Source organism: Varroa destructor, unplaced genomic scaffold (assembly GCF_002443255.2).
Source record: "Varroa destructor unplaced genomic scaffold, Vdes_3.0 BEIS01000005.1, whole genome shotgun sequence".
NCBI classification, from domain to species: Eukaryota; Metazoa; Arthropoda; class Arachnida; order Mesostigmata; family Varroidae; genus Varroa; species Varroa destructor.
Window position 1 is genome coordinate 10,877,895 of NW_019211458.1, and position 16,568 is coordinate 10,894,462.

General features: G+C 40.7%; 1 protein-coding gene and 1 pseudogene across 3 annotated transcripts in view; one reads left to right on the forward strand and one right to left on the reverse strand.

Moving 5' to 3' along the window:
* The window catches only part of LOC111250607 (5-hydroxytryptamine receptor 1-like), a 287,617-nt gene that overhangs the window by 34,646 nt on the left and 236,403 nt on the right, over positions 1 to 16,568 (reverse strand). Inside the window, exon 1 of one of the 3 annotated variants that reach the window (XM_086990141.1) lies at positions 1,617 to 2,736. The exons of the other annotated variants lie outside the window; for them this stretch is intronic. The gene's annotated coding sequence lies outside the window, so the exon portion shown is untranslated. Of the gene's footprint in view, positions 1 to 1,616; positions 2,737 to 16,568 lie in introns of those variants that run through there. 3 annotated transcript variants of the gene reach the window in all.
* On the forward strand, positions 14,118 to 15,353 carry LOC147755268 (uncharacterized; annotated as a pseudogene).

Consider the following 16,568-nt stretch of genomic DNA (forward strand, 5'->3'; position numbering starts at 1 on the left):
TCTAGAGGTAGAACACCTGCTGCAGGCAAGTACATTAGTCAGATCAGCGTACTCACCCATTCCCCTTGTAAAATAGAGAGAGAGAGAGAGAGAGAGTGTGTAACGTTTTTTATGTTCTTTTGTACGAATGTAAGTATATATGGCCTTTATCAGGTTCTCTAACCGAAGTCGCTCATCGTCTCCTGGTCAGCGTGCGGTCAGTCTGGTTTTACACCGATGACGTTGGTTAAGTCTTATTGGGACATCATCTGAAAATAGACTGTTCTTGTAGACTGTGGCACGTTGTCTCGTGCAACTATAATATAATGCTACAATATAATACAAACAACCCCGTGGCTCAGTGTCTTACGTTAGAAAACCGCGCAGAAGGTCAACATCTTAAGATGTTACTACCGCCACACCCCTTACAGTCACCAAACTCATATGACTAGATGACCTTATAGTTTCCGTGATTTTCACGACCGGCAACCGACTTTGAAGCCGGAACTGGGAGGTTTCCCAGGATAGACTTACTTTGCAGTTAGCCAAAGGCTATCGTTTAGGCCACTTCTCTTGATATACCGGACAAGATAAGATGTGATTTTCATTTTTGTTACTGTTTTAGGCCAGATGAGAGCTTGCACGGTCAGAGAAAAAACTTTTTGGAGGTTTAGGGTTTACAATGAATTTTCTTAGTTCTGACAGATACACTTATTTCTAAAAAGTGCCGTGCTATTATTATATAAAAGCACCAAGAATTTGATAGACGAATATATTTATCGTATTACTGAGCACACCAGTAGTTACCTTGGATAGACTTAAGATTAGCAGAGCATAAGGTTGAAATCGGTTCGAGGGCAAAAAAGGAGAGTACCGTGAGGACGCGAATGTACAATTATGTACAGTATATATCAACAAAATTGATCTGAAGGCTGCAGTTTTGAGACCCGCTCTACGACCTATACACTGCTGCATTGAGCTTTTGAGTAGGAGATGGTATTGGCTAATTCTACTGGGTTTTATATCTCCTCAGTTATCAATTTCATGTTGACTGTTAATTTCTACTTCATCTTTCGGATGAAAAACCTTATTTCTTTAATTTTTTTTGCACTCTAAATTGGCTCAATCAATTCAAGTTACTATTATCATCATCATTTTATCGAACAAAAACTCTAATCCTACGTAAGACAATTAACAGATGATGGTAATTACATACGGCAACGAAGACGCCCGTCTAGTTTTTCTCTGGCGTCAACGTTTATTCAGCTTTTCCGTGAGCTTTTACTGTTATTAGCGTCGCCATGCAGTCCGTACATACACGCTCAACAGGACAGTGCTGCTCGGTACCTTCCCATCGGAGGGCATCAAACAGCACTTCCAACTTTCAGTTAAATAGTTATCTTCTTAACTAACGAGACATTAATAAATATTGCTTAATTACGTACGAGCATTTGATTCACTGAAAGGGCTAAGCTTGAATGCCTTGACCGGCGAAGGACCTCCGCCGGCACTGTTTCTGCAGCCTTTCTCGTTGCCATCTCAGTTGCACCTTTTAAAATTGTAACGTAAGGGCTCTTGACTCCGTCACCTTCGTCCTGTGCAAGCGAGCAATAGTGGCAAAAATACAGATAACTCACCATTCACCACGCGGGCAGAAATCAGCCATGGGCGGCTGCGCGGGACAAAATCACGTACACGTATACGATCAAAAACTTTACAGCCAGCTGGCAGAGAACAGAAATTCCTTAAGGCGACGTCCCATCAAAACAGGCACGCGGAGGATCCTTAACAGTCCTAGAGAACTAACACATATCAAGTTCCGTGACGGCGTGAACACTGGGTTCTGCCCACGCACTCAGCCATTCTCAAGACAATTCGCTTCTTTCTGCTGCAGGCGTTGCTATTGATGAAAATGCATAGGCACTCCTTTAACACACAGCTAGCTTGAAAAGACGGAATGAGCCCACAAGAATGTGTCCCTTGCTCATATCGTTGGTTCAAAATCAGGGTCAGTCCGCCAAGACGTCTAGATCAACAGGCTACTAATGTTGCTGTGAAAGTGCCAATGGAAACAGCGAATACGGAAAGTTGAACTTAGCAAAGCTCGGACGAAAGCCAACAGTATCCCAATGAGAGAGCGCTAAGTACAGTGGTTGGCTATTAGCGATCGTCTAGCGTGGGACCAACAGAGCCATCACAAAGACAACAGCTAGTGATACTTATTTGTTCGATCTATTTTCTATCTCGTTAATTTTTACAAGCGCGTGCACGCCTAATATTGTTTGTTATGCGAAGACCACCGCCCGTGTCTATTTTTATTAGAGCTTCTATCATCTGTTGTTTTGGCAGAGCGCGTCCTCATATTCATTTCGTTAGTGCGCGGGTACAGTATTAGCCGTACGGCTTATCCGGCAGCGATACGGACAACGACCCGCAGCGGTGACTCGAAAAAAGCACTGGAGAAAGAAGATGGCCACCGGCGAAGCCAAACGAAGCAGAGTACAAACGTACAATGCTTTTGGCAAACAGATAGACGAACTAGCGGCGGACTGTTCGAAATTAGCAACGGATAACCGTACAGGCTAATGATAGTTATCTTCGACAGTCATAAAGCTACTCACAGACGATGGCAGAGGTCGAACGATGTAAAAATAAGGGACGATGACCTCGGTACGAAAATAAAGCACAGTTTTACATCACTGCGTTTCGAACAACCACGCCTCTAAAGACACGCTGGTCACTGATTAGAGACGCCGCAAGAGCGCCAAAGAAGATCTTGAAACAAGAAACGACTGTATCAGGCACCGCGAGAGTGTCGGCTTCTACTGCTATTTGTGGTATGGCACTGGCAGAAGTTGGACGCAGCTGAGGCACCGAACTACCTGCACAGAGTCGTGCAATAGTAAATGGTATTATTATAACGATGTATGCCCAATACGTCGTACAGTCGTAATAACGAGCAGAGTATACACAGAAAATTGTCATTATTTTTGTTATATAACTATAAAATGATGCGATTATCCATGCGTGTTTATTTTTTGTCCTTAAAACACGTGACCTCTGTGTTCCTGTCATTATTCGGCTAGAAAATTTCGCCTGAAGGATTTTTCATTTGTTTGTTCGAATCGGACAGCTAATTCGATGAGTCTAAATACGTTTCAAAACGTTAATAGTATCCAATTAATAAGCCGTAACAATAAGTTGGAGCCGAGTGTAAGAACCAACAGCCCGAACAACAATGGCAAAGAAACAAAGAAAATGTTTGCATGAGAATTGCGGGAATTGTGTTAACACGAATGGTTTCGAGCTGCTTTCGTTTGTATCCGTCGATCAAGCGCCCGCGTAATTAATCCAATTAAGGCATTGTCATTACCTTTTTGTATGTTGCCTGGTCATGGGCAAACAGTGGGCAATAGGGTTACTGACGCATCGTCCGTGCATGCAAACACATGTTGGACATGCACGGAAAATGGATACCACCTTCCCTTGAGAAAACATAAACATCGCAATAGCCTTGACAGCTGTTTGTGTCCATTACGTATCAGTTGCTGCAAAAAAAGAATAATTGATTGATCTTAAAACAATTGATTATTTATCTAGGGAAATCAAAAACGTGCAATAACGTATGCGCCGCGATCTTCGCATCACTCGCTTTCGATTGATAGGTGCACAGTGAACTGAAACAATGTGACACATGTTTTTTTGCTTAAAAAAAATTATAACCGCGCGCTCCTATTAGAGGGAGGAGATTTTAGGCATGTAATAGAACGGACCATTTGAGCGTGGGCGTTTGGTATGTGACATTACGTAACTTTACTGTACCTTAGCCACTGACGTGGTGATAGAATGGTATCGTACTTCAATACGATATTTCAAGATATTTAGGGTGATATAAGTTCAAAACCACACAGATATGCTTTAGTTTGTGGTAGCAGGGGCCAGCTGTTCGAAGTAATGCCTAGCAGTTGCATCGCGTGTATAATTCGAAACATTTATTTCACTTAATTTAAGCAGACTCTTACTTTCTAGCTAATGTTTCCTAGAAAATTTTTAACAAGTTTAGACTAAATGGCATAAAAAGTATCTCTCGGTGGGTTGTTATTGCCCGCCAATACGGTTATTTAAGAGTTCCGGTCGTTTTCGCTGAGCTATTCCAGCGCGTGAAGCCAATAGCATTATCGGGTGCGGGTGTTTGCGGGTAGTGGTGACTACGATACTGGCGTCGTCGTCGTCTCCGACTTGTTCTAGGCTAATTTCGACAGACTATAAATGATTACTAGACCATGCAGATCCCGTGCCATGTTTGGCCCTGTGGCAGCCATGTTTGAAAGTCCTTAACGTTGGATGCGTGTTCACTCTGCAGCAAAGTCGGGGTACTATACTGTGTTTAGCCGCACGTAGAAGAACCACTATGAATGTTACCGACATTAGATTGCACGACGTTGCTTTTTGCACGCGGGAGATAAGATTTTCCATAAAGAGCCAGAGACGTTTCATTCAGCGTACCAGTCTCTAGTAATGTATTTGTTGCAGAAGCGTCTGTTGGTCTTCTTGTTTTAGGCGTGCGACATTCATCTTCATTAAATGTATTTCAATTTTGTATTAAATAAACGTTTGACAATGAGGTGTACTGAAGTATAATGTAAGCTAGACACAAAAAAAACACACGAACGACTTTTTACGTTGCAGTCTAGGTTAGCAAAACCAAAAGAAGACCAATGATTAAACCATTACCTGTTAATGATGCTGCAAAGCTGTTAAACGAAAAGTGATCGTGGTAAAATATGCCTGCATTTTGGGTGTAAAGTATGATTCGTGCAACGTGTTTATAACTGTGCTATCTTTGAAGCTAAACGATATATTCTAGGTTGATATTGAAAACTTGAGCGACGCCTGTACCTTGCCGGTTAAACTATGTCCCAAAAACTGCTTAAGTGCCCCCGAAAGATATTTCGATGCAATTCGTTACCGACACAAACAGTAGCACTCGTCAGCGTCATCATCATCATGATGAACAGGACTGTCAAAAACCACCATCTGCATTGAGTTTCACCACTAACCATAGAGCTAGGAAAAATAGAATGGAGAAACCAAAAAAGTCTTTCTACCAAGCAATATGACAATCTGACCAACGGCGGGACTTAGCTCAGTTTTTAAAGTTACCGGGGGAATGTCAACAGCTTGAGCTCCGACTTCCCTACCGTGTGTCATTTGACAAACAAATGCGTGGAGCGACAACCGCTCAAGACAGATCACCAGTACCTGGTTTTGTCTGTTTGAATTTACGCGCTATATAGTTGCTACAAACAGACTACAACATCGATTGATCTACAACGATATTTTAAGTGTTCTGAAGCTTATTCTTTTCTCGTTACCTGTTGGTATATCAAGCAAGACAGTTAGATGCGCTCCAATTTACTCTATACGCGTCCCTGGTCAGTTTTGTAGGTTGAGTCCATCGTCAATGTTCTTTTTTTCAGAGAATTACGCATTCACGTGAAAAGCGGAAATTCGTCATCGATTGAGAGCACATGGGTAAAAGGTCCAAAGGAAAGAGAGGAAAGAGATTGAGCTGGGCCTGAGGAGACTAAGAGAGACTGAGATAAATCTGTTCATTGTGTCGGGAACTAAACGCGCAGCCACCCCTGAGCTAATAGTTAGAAGCAGAGGTTAAGATAGGGTAATCAAGCAAGGTAATATTGGACCTTGTGCCTAGCAGTAACAGCTTCTTTCGGACAACAGCCAAATTCTATAGGAGAACTCGATCGAGGCAAGTGCTGTTTCTCGAAGCCACTAGTAGCAGCCCGACGAACAGTTTATTTCCGAGATTAGCGGTTTTACCATTCGGCCTTGCCAGAGGGTCGAATAAAGAGATCAACGTGGGCAACGGTTTCAATGGGTGCGTAGAGCAGCGGTGGTCGAATCGGGATTGGTAAAGGATTCGGCGTTGCCAGTATGTAAAGCAGGAAGTTCTTGGAAAGGAAACGAAAGCGGGTAGAGGAAAGGAAAAGGCCGCTTGTCTGTAATAAAATAAGCGAGGTAAGTCATCCGTCGATAAAGCGAAGGGCTCGATGCTATGGTTTCGCCGATGTAAGATAGAGGGGATATGGAAGGGCATCGGAGTCGGTGGTTATTTTCCTGATGGATGAGCAAGCTGTACCTGCGGCGATTTCCAGAGCCGTCGTCTGAAATTCTAGCCACTTTTCGAAGTTGAGGTGCAGCTCTAGTGCTTGCAACTAGGTACACGTGGCGTTGATGGATCGAATCGAAGGGATTTATTACTTGTGCTCACAGGCTAAATGAGGAGTCGTCCACCCGAACCCTTGCGTAAGGAGATGCTATATATATACGTGAGGGAAAGCATTCACTCACCACCCATACAAAGGACAGAAGACTGGACTTAGAAGACGTTTGGATATAGTCTGACCTTCAAAAAATTTCTGCTTATGACAATCTAAAATATTCAAGATTACTGGTATTTACGACAGACGAATGGATAATCTAACTGGGCTCTAAATTGACTCTTTTGGATGCGAAACCTATAGCGACCGCTTCGTGCATGCATCGATTTCAACCAACAAAACGATTCAGCCATGTTCTGAAATCACTGAAATAAATTCTGACAAGACGCAAGGTAAAAAGAAAAAATTACAATGTCAAGCATATTTGGTACTGACCCAGCAGATATTGCCTTGCATCGTCTCTTAGGGCGGTTGTCTGGATCACTGCATGTCCCAACCCAAAAATGTACGCTTTTAGTGTCGTCTGGTTGTTTAGTGATCATTTAACGGGCGTACATGATTTGCCGTAGATTTGATTTCATCCTACCCTCTCTCCATTTTGCGGTGCTGTCGCTTGTGTAATCATTGATAGTATCGTCTCTTAGCAGGAGCGCAGTTATCTAACATACACTTAGAAATCACGTCAGAAAACTTTGTCGTCAGTTCTGTCCGCTAATTCTATTCTCTTGTGTCCACTGTTGTTGCAAACCCTATACTTGACCCATAATCTAGGTTCGTCAAAGGCAACCGCTCACATCTCCCAAATGTTTACCGTAATATAATTAAAAATACACTATAATAGGTGTATGAGCGTCTAAAGTGGTCGTAGTGAGGAAACTGTCGCGGCGAACAACGACAGTGACGAGTTGGCTGCCTTACCCTCAAGTTCTGTCTACCCCCACTTCAGCAAAAGTCTTCAGCACGACCTTTTCTTGGACCGCATAGGAAGTCAGGTGGGGACCGACATGCTCGTCGACTGACTGCCGATAGAGTTTACTTTAGCCGAGGGTGACGAAGAAGCCGGCCAACACTTAATGGTAACGCACCACCCACTGGAATTGTTGGGCACCCTTCACATTCTTTAACCTCAATTTAGTCAAATAGCTTAGCAGATGGACGACGGTTTTCACTGGGCCTTAGATAACCTTGACCTGCATCCGAGTGATTCTCTAAGCATCTAGGGCTCTTTTTTGGAGGATCGCCTCTTGTTTGTCGACTTGGCTGCTATTAAAGCACAGCCAAAATTTTGGTTGAGTAAACAACTTTTAATGTAGGTGGTGATTACCTGAAAGCGGTAATCGCTGGACTAGCGCAGGTTGGCGGCAGTGATTAATCTAGTGGAGGTTCCTATCATCAGGTAGAGTAAGCAAGTTGACGTTAGCTCATCGACTCAAACGAATCCATTCTTCTATAGTAGCACAAATAAATCACTAAATCATACTAGGGCCTTCAATTCGAGCACTAGATGGCCATAAACCACACGAGGGGTTAATTCGAGCCGTGGTAAAACCGCAACTCTTCCCTAACGAACAGTTGAGCATAAATACTTACATATACCCACAGATGAGAACAATCTTAAAGGACGATACGTGGATTTGGATTTGTAGTCAACAGCCTGACCTTGCCAATTTTTGAACAGTTCTAAAATCTCAATATAAACACTGTTTCTATTGTTTTCCATTTTGATATCGATCCGAATACTTTTCAAACTAAGTCAAATGTATTTCATGGCAAATCGAATTGGCCTGACAGATCTCTAAACTGAAATAAAAACGATGTTCCGTAGTTGTAGCTCCACGACCCCCTTTCTCCGACTCTTCAACATTGTTTTGACTATTTTTGTGATCGTCGTCGTCCGATGAACGACAAATTTCGGGACGGAAAATGCACAAAGGAAACGTTCTACATTGAATCATACATCTTCCCTAATGAATGATACAAATTTCCCTTAGTTCGGTTATTTACAAAAAAAAAAAGTTGCAACTTCCCGACTTGCATCCCGACTGACATGTGACGCATTCACAGGTAGATCTGTTAGTCTCTGTCAGATACTATTCTAAGCAATATAGAGCTTCATGTTATCCGATGGCTCGAAAAGGGAACCGCAACTTGGTCGACTTATTAGGTCAACAATAGTAAGTTTTTAAAGCAATTGGCTAAATAGGGAATTAATTGATTCATCAGAAGAAATTCTGAGAAGCGCTGTTTAAGGACAAGCTTTTGTGCTGTTGTTCAAGGCATGCTTAGGTGGATGAGAAGTTCAATATAAAATTGTTTTATGTTTGCAAGCCTATAAATTACTAAGCTTTGACTCCTCAGTTCTATTCAATATATTTATGGAGCTTCTTTGGTTTCCATTTATTTGCGTCAATGACCGTACTATACATGTAAGGACTATAAAAATAGAGCATTTTTAAAAATGCTATATCGTGTCAATGCAAAGGGGTATCGCATTCTAGAGCCTTTTGGACGACCGATGCTATATATCTACTTTATAGTTAGCCCCAAATAAAAGTACGACTTGACATACAAGAGATGGGCTTGTATTGCTACAACTAGATTTTCTTCGAAGGTCGATTCACAGTATGTTCCTTAATTTATAACCTATAGACATAGCTGTTTTATTCGACGTTAAGTTGGTATATCACTGTCAAGTATTGATTTTTCTGATGAAAAAAATTTATAGTGCAAATAGGTACTCATTGTTAGCGGATTCCAGAACCGTCTCATTTATATCACTGTTTGGTACCTAAAGTGCTCTCGTGGGCCTAAATTAACCTGGTTGCTTCGGCTAAGTTGAAATTCCACTGCAGTCGTTTCTCCTATATTTAGACAAACAGTGTCTTTGATGCTACTAGTGAGTATGAGCAAACTAACCAATCTCGAATGCCACTACAGAACCCATATAGAGGTCATTTATATAAATACATATTAAGCGAAGTAAATCTCATAACCAAAGCCTACAGACTCCATATTCATTAATTTGAAGAAAAGCTACTTTTGCTGGGGCATCTCACAATTTGTTTTCTATTAACTAAGTATAAATCGATCGTTGAAATTATTATATTGGCCGAAGAAGGGTAGTTTATCGATTGATAGCACCGTCTAATGCGCTCCTAAGGTCACAGCTGGTCTTCGGTTCCTTTCCATTGCTTGACCAAAAACTCACTAACGATTACCGCTATTTTTTTCCATATTTTGATCCAATTGTTTTCTTTTTTTAATGATCTTGTATTTCTCTACAAATTGAGTTAACTGCAGTTTAGAAGAGTCTCTAGCGGTCTGCTAAAGACAAAAGGCACCGGCTATCAAAAGCTAGATCTCTATCCTTGTGGATGGAAGTAATTATATTTCCTTCTTTTGATGCCCGGGGGAAATGACCTGAAAGTGAATTTAAATAAGTGTTATGGAAGGTAAACGCAGAGGTTCTGGTTTTTCTCGGCGATTGGATCCGATATTTTATCGTGACCTGCTGCTGAATAATTATTCAACCCAATAATACCGAATAAATTCGATCAAATCACTGGTAGAGGGCACCCCAACGATTAGGATTCCATTCACTCCCAAGCAGTCTGTAAGAAGCTCTGCGGCAACCACGCCTGTATTTTGTCCAGTATGTTTATCGACATTTACAAACTGTATACTAATAAGGTTCGATTTTCGTCTCATTGATAGCTGGGCATTTCAATTCTGATTTGAAGCGAGCTTTTTTAATTATTTTTTACTGAGGATGTATTTTTCATATACGGAGTGTTCGGAGATAACATTGAGTGCATCTTTAAACGTTTTTTGTTTCTCCGGGCGAAAAATTTTGTCTTTTCTAAATGTATTATTTCTTTTTTTTGTATATTACGTTTGCATTGATGTAACGTTTTTTGAATTTTGTCTACAATAGTAGACTGATGAAAGTCGGTTCACCTGTGATCACTAAGTTTTTCTTGCATTTTTGGAAGGGAATTATTTCTTTGGTCTTTGTTTCTGCACTTCTAAAAGCACGATAATTGCCGTATGGTCTAATTTCTCTTTTGCTATAACTTCCGGATCATAATTAACATCTGCATTGTTTTCACTAGATTTATGTTAATATCTCACTTAATGAACTTGTGTTAGTTACGTAAGTTATCTCTATCGAAACGAAAAATTCAGTTGCTTTCAGTAGATGGATAACGATATCTACAATGGCAATCGACCCTATTGGCTAGCTACATCTCTTTGTTGTTCCTTTTTGGGTACGATGTTCGCTGAAACTGTTATTTCGCTTAGCCTCCATCGTCGAAAACATACCGGAGCTGGATAGCGGCATTAAATCCAAATGGTCATTTCGTAGCGCGGCTACCATTATCAGGCTTGAGGTCACCACCACCCTATTTTGCCTCCGTGTGCACGCCTGAGTGTGTACATATAACTTTTACAATATGGCTTACTTAAGTACAGTCTGGAATTCAGTTAGGGACGAAAAAAGCAAAAAATACAGATTCCGCCTATTATAGAGATGAAGAGGATAAAAGAATACAACTTAACGTAAAGACTGGGGTTGCTTTTCGACAAACTCTGTGATCGCTGGTTGGGCCGTTGAGTGTAGTCCAGGGAAATCTGCCTAAAAATGACGAGGAGAGTAAAATAAAACATTGGGGTATCGAAAAATCTCAAAAGAAAATCGAAATAGGCCGGCGGTCCTTCACGTCGACGCAAAGTATACATTAGTGCTCTATAAGAAATCGAAAATATCGGACCAATGATGGTATTTTGTGGGCCACCGGCATCGGCGACTTTTACTAAGCATAGCACGACTGAAAAATGGGACAATGAACGACCCATAAGGCCTAGTTGGGTCAAGCATAACGGTTATGCAGCGACGAAGACAAACGTCAGAATAAAGCTGCGCTAATGTAGATGGTCACTATAGTTTGTTACAAAGACGATCCCAACTACGAGAACTATATACCCACAAAGGCCACCGTGGCAAGGAATATATATGTATGGATTTACAGGATATTTACAAAGCCAGTTGATCATGGTTGGACATTTTTAATAGTAGTGTAATTATTTTGTCTACTTTGGATTGGACAATGTTTTAAACACTGTATATAGGGGAGAGTGGATTTGAAAAGCTAAAATTTGTATAGCATTATCGTTTAAGATAACTGGTACTACAAAATGGAAAAAATATACGACTACATTTGTCAACGACTCTTTCGTTATGTGGCTGAGATAGACTAACTACAATTCGTTGATTTCCGATAACCCTTTCATGGGATTACTGAAAATCAATGAATTTTCAAATGGGTTTCAAATGGGGCTATATAAAAGGAGAAGAGCTATAAGTTCCTCTAATGACTGACGATCGTATAAAAAAGTCAGTTATTCAAAGAAACTAGAAAGAAAGTTTCTTTCTAGAAAAGTCTCTCATGATGACTAGAAAAATTAATGTTAAGTTAGGTAGAGCAAAGACTATGATTCGTCTATCAAAACTCCAAATGAGGTTCTGCTACGGTTTTTGGTTGCCCAAGTACTGGCACATCTAAGAGCTGCGTCCATTTGACCAGATATAAATAACAGTAACAATGCGTGCATCGTGCTTTAAATTTGCCTGGCCGGAATGATAACTCTGTAACTACCAAGGTCATGCATGGTTCTGGTATAAATAATTATCCATGATAAATTCTGATCTTAAATCATATTTATCCGCAATGTGATTGTTTCTTCTGAACGATGCGTTAGGCCAGTGAAATTTATTCTCATAACAGCAACCACATGTGACACATTGTTACAACAACGACATGTGGTGCGACAAGTGCGAACTTACGTTGCCTTAGTTTAACTTAATATATATACGCATATATGCATCTTCATTGAGTACTTTGAGGCCACTTAACTGCTTCAATTTTGCTGCAAAATTTGCATCGAGGCACCCTACCTTATATATGCTCGAAATACAGCGACCTATATAGGAATTGCATTAAATATCTGATTGAGAAATCTGGAAACTTTAATAGTATTGGAATTTAAAATCAAAGCTCCCTTGCGAGAAAAACGGAATGACCCATTTGGTCCCTGTCCCATGTAGTCTCACCCTGCCCTATAGGTATATTTAGATGAGATCACCAACTGTGAGGAGTGGTGCTTGTTTTTTTGAAAGTTAGTTAAGCCTCGTCGTCACATTTCGAACGGTCTAGATCTCAATCTAATTCGTTTTTATCCCAGCACCGTTATTTAGGGTGTAACCCGGTTTAAAAAGTCTACATCTTAAGTTCTTCGAATAGCACAAGCCAGTCTCTAAGATTACAATAGAATACCACTGAGTGACACTAGGTCGACAACGAGTTGGAATTTCAATTGTTACCTTCACTTTTCAATTGGCTATATTTCCTTTCGCTGTAATACGGAAAGTTTACTTGGAAAGGTATTCTATAGCAGCCATCAATGGCTGTTCTACTCGTAAATCATTACTAGGCAAAGGCGTTCGCCAATGTCAAAAGACAGCCGATGCAAAAATAACAAAACACTGGACTGCTGCGATATCTACACTTTTTCCCTAATTTCCCTAATTAGTCCCTAGTAAGTGGTACATGTTAGTGAAGCATATCAAAACGTTACGAAAAAAACACGTTTTTTTGGCAACTTTTTAAATTTTTTAGGAAACGTTTTTGACTTTATCAATAATATCTCAGTATGTGGGGCCGTATATTTTAGAAGCTATCAAGTGCAGGATTTACCCTCGCCATATGATATATATAGCATTCAATGTTACGATCTTTGAAAGAAGAAGCAACGGTACACCACAATGAGACGATTGTTAGAAAAATAAGAATCTTATCTACACCCAACCAGTAAAAGCCTTGGAATTGTATTGCGATTGACTGCTTATTTTATGCGTTAAAATTTATTATTTTGGGCCAACAATCTGTCCATCCTTAATTGACTAGTTTTGCGATCCAACATCTATAACCAAAATTGTGCTGAAAGATTACACGCACACAATCGCTCAGCTCTTTTTGAGTCGTGCGAGTCAGGACCATACCGAGACCCCCCAGTCATGCCTCTGACAATAATGGGCAAAGCGATTGACTATATATAGCGAACAGCAGTTGTTTCTAGTGGGACAGATGGAATTGACATTTTTTAGCTGGAGTTAGACAGAGTTTTAGCGACCGACCGACCGAAACCTGCGTGCGCGCTGACATCCTTCCGGACCATGTACAGGCGCGGCTATTTGTCTTCCCCTATCTCCTCAATCAGTTGTTTCGTTTACACGGAACATGCAAGTCAAGTGACTCTTCCTTTTGTTCTACCTTCGGTATCTTCGACTTCCCACTTGTCAAGGCCTTGGGTCAGCAAGTCCTAATCATTCTGCGTGAAATCTGCAGCTCGAGCAGTAGGTTTCCCTTTACCGAGCTGGGGCGTTGGAGCCAGCAGCTGTACTGGCTGTCATGACAACCTCCTTTGCATTGCGTTGTTATGCCCTGTTAGAACATAGGTGTTCGAGAGGAGAGGCTGGCCAAATCTAGATGGCCTCAATGCATATTCCAGCCTTGCACGACAAATAAGTCAATTCTACGTACCAAACATAGCCTTCCTAAACTGGCCAAGTAACGGTTGTACCTGACAGCCATAAAGAAACATGCGTACTCCAACAAAAACAATCCATACGACAGTTAAATCCACCTGTTTTATAGTATGAAGAGAGAAATTTTAAAAATGGTCCAAGACGCGCTTAGTAGTCTGCCCATATTAGAATTGGCTGTTTACAACAAACAATTAGTGTCTCATTTCGCTGTTAGTGCATATATCAGCAATGGGTGAAACCTGTTTATATAAACTATTCATGTACCAACATTAAGTTCAATCCTAAATCACATGTATGAAAGTTGGTCAAAGCCAGAGCGTGTAAAGGTGGCTAACCTTGTTGAATCTGTGTATAGGTAAGAAGGCACTTATCCTCTCGAAAAATCTTATCCCAAAAACAGAATAAAAGCCATACAAATTCCAGGCATAAAAGGCTTGCGATCATCATACACCAATATAAAGTTCAAATTTTCGCGGCGCTATCGATGCTTATGCCCGGTTATTCGCCCGTGAACGTATCCATAAGCAAGATGAAAGGATATTGCTTTTCCAGGAGAACCGACGACCCAGCCACGGCCCGTTTGATCCAGACATGTTCTAGCACTTCGAGAATAAGCGAAGAAGACTCGACCTTCAAAAAAACCATGGTCGCCGCTCACAACAAATATCATAAAAAGCACAATACGGAGCTGACATGCTTGAAGTAAGCTAGAGGGCGGAGTTGGCTGAAGTCGCCCTCGACTGTTGCATTAGCATTGCATTAGTAGACGCGAACTAAACACTGGCCATGACAAGGGCAGGGTCACATCGCGATAGGACCCTGTAGGTCAAAACTTAAGTTTTTGAAAACAAAATAGGAACATTGCTGCTATGTTTGTGAAAATATGGTATGATGAAATGTCACAGGCTTCCGATGGCACAATATTTCCTTCCGAAAGTTCCAGAGTTCAAGAGGAAATCGGTGGCTAAGTGAACCCCGATATGCCGTTTTCCATGCTATTCATGCTGAATACGTTTAGAGTTAAGCACGCCTTGTTATAATGACTTGAATAAATTGAGTTGACTTACTAAACGAAATGGTAAATCTTTTTAATAAGCTAGATCGAATTATCCTTTAAAATCAGAGTTGCAAAATACGTTTCTAACTTTTCAAAAGTCGGTTGCCATAAATGTGGCCCTCTCCTGTTTTTATAAACTTGCGTTTAGAGGCTCCATTTCATTACTAGATATACAATGTGCTTACAGAAATTTTGAGTCTCTCTACATATGGGCATCCATTAAGCCGCCTGTTTCACTGACTGTAGCTCATGTGGGCGAAATCCTTCAGGATCGGCTGCGGCTACGTGACGGTAATCCCAAGTACGGCAAGCAGACTTGGGTTGCATGCAACTACGCTTTGGGAGGTAACCGGCTCGGAGAAAACGTGTTCACCGATGCCGCTTAGCTTAACTCTAAGTGCTTGGCCGGATTAGCCCGATGTACTAGTGGCCATCAACGAGAGGCAGCTACGTGCTGCGCTTGGTCTTTTGAAACCTAAGTATATAGAGGAGGATTACAAAAGCAACACGCGAGTGCTGTCAGCTGTGACGGTAACCTTACTCCTAAAATATACACCGAATTTAATCGCCTTCCTATTGTATAAGTAATGAAATCATAAAATTATGTTAAATATTATTTGTTTTTAACACTTACAGCCCAAGATAGGTAAGAGATGCGTGTGACTTGTAGCCTCCCGCAGAGTATTTACCACGGCAAAAAATTCTCTCGTAGGAGGTGAACCAGCAAAAGATCAATGTTGAATAAGTTGTTTCTCCATTCTCGGCTTCTTGCTTTATGCGAACAAATCCTCGCAGTGATTTTTTTTAGGTATATCATCTATTGCAGGAATTTACCTGCAACTTATTAACGGCAAGCAGGAGATTGCCAATTTTACACTCTCTGTGTAGCATAATAGACTAAATGCTACCACCCATCGCGAGCTAGGTATTGTAGGGAACAATATAGTCATATACATATCATAGATAGAATTCTTGCGAAAAACTGGTAGATAATTCGATTTCATATCTTACCGGCATCACGTAAAATACTGATCAAAAGACACTTTGGAATGTTTGTAGAGCGCCTACCCATGTTAAAAATGTTTCAGTAAGTTGTATATTGTGTATCTACAGTCTTCTCGAAGAAATTCAGTATAATTTACCTTTTATAAGATCCTATCTTATGATCTCATTGCATTCTTTACCAGTTTATGACGTTTGTCGTTCGGATTTACTTATCTGATCAATAGTAGCCGTTTAATCTATGAAACTGCCGGAAGAATGGGTCACGATACCAATGGAAGGTCCTTCCGATGATTTTTGTTGTAGTCATTTTGATTCATACTTACGCGTAATATGAATAGCATAACATTTCTAAAGGAAACGTGTAAGTTTTCGACGACATCAACTCGAAAAGTTTTTTATTTTTTCAATAGTCGAGCTGATATTTTCTCCGATTCAAGTGCGATAGTGTGACAGACAGAATTGTTGTTATGGCACTCAAAAAACCTCCTTATCTAATTATGAGATAAAGTTAAGCGTACACAGGATATACGGTTGCTATTCTGCCTCCTTATTTGCATCATTTCAGCCAAATATCTGACTACTATTTACCTATTATTATTGTGGTTCTTTTCAGCTAACCTGAATGCTCTCCCTGTATGAGTCCCTCGTTTTTATTATCCAGTTATCGGCAGGAAACGAT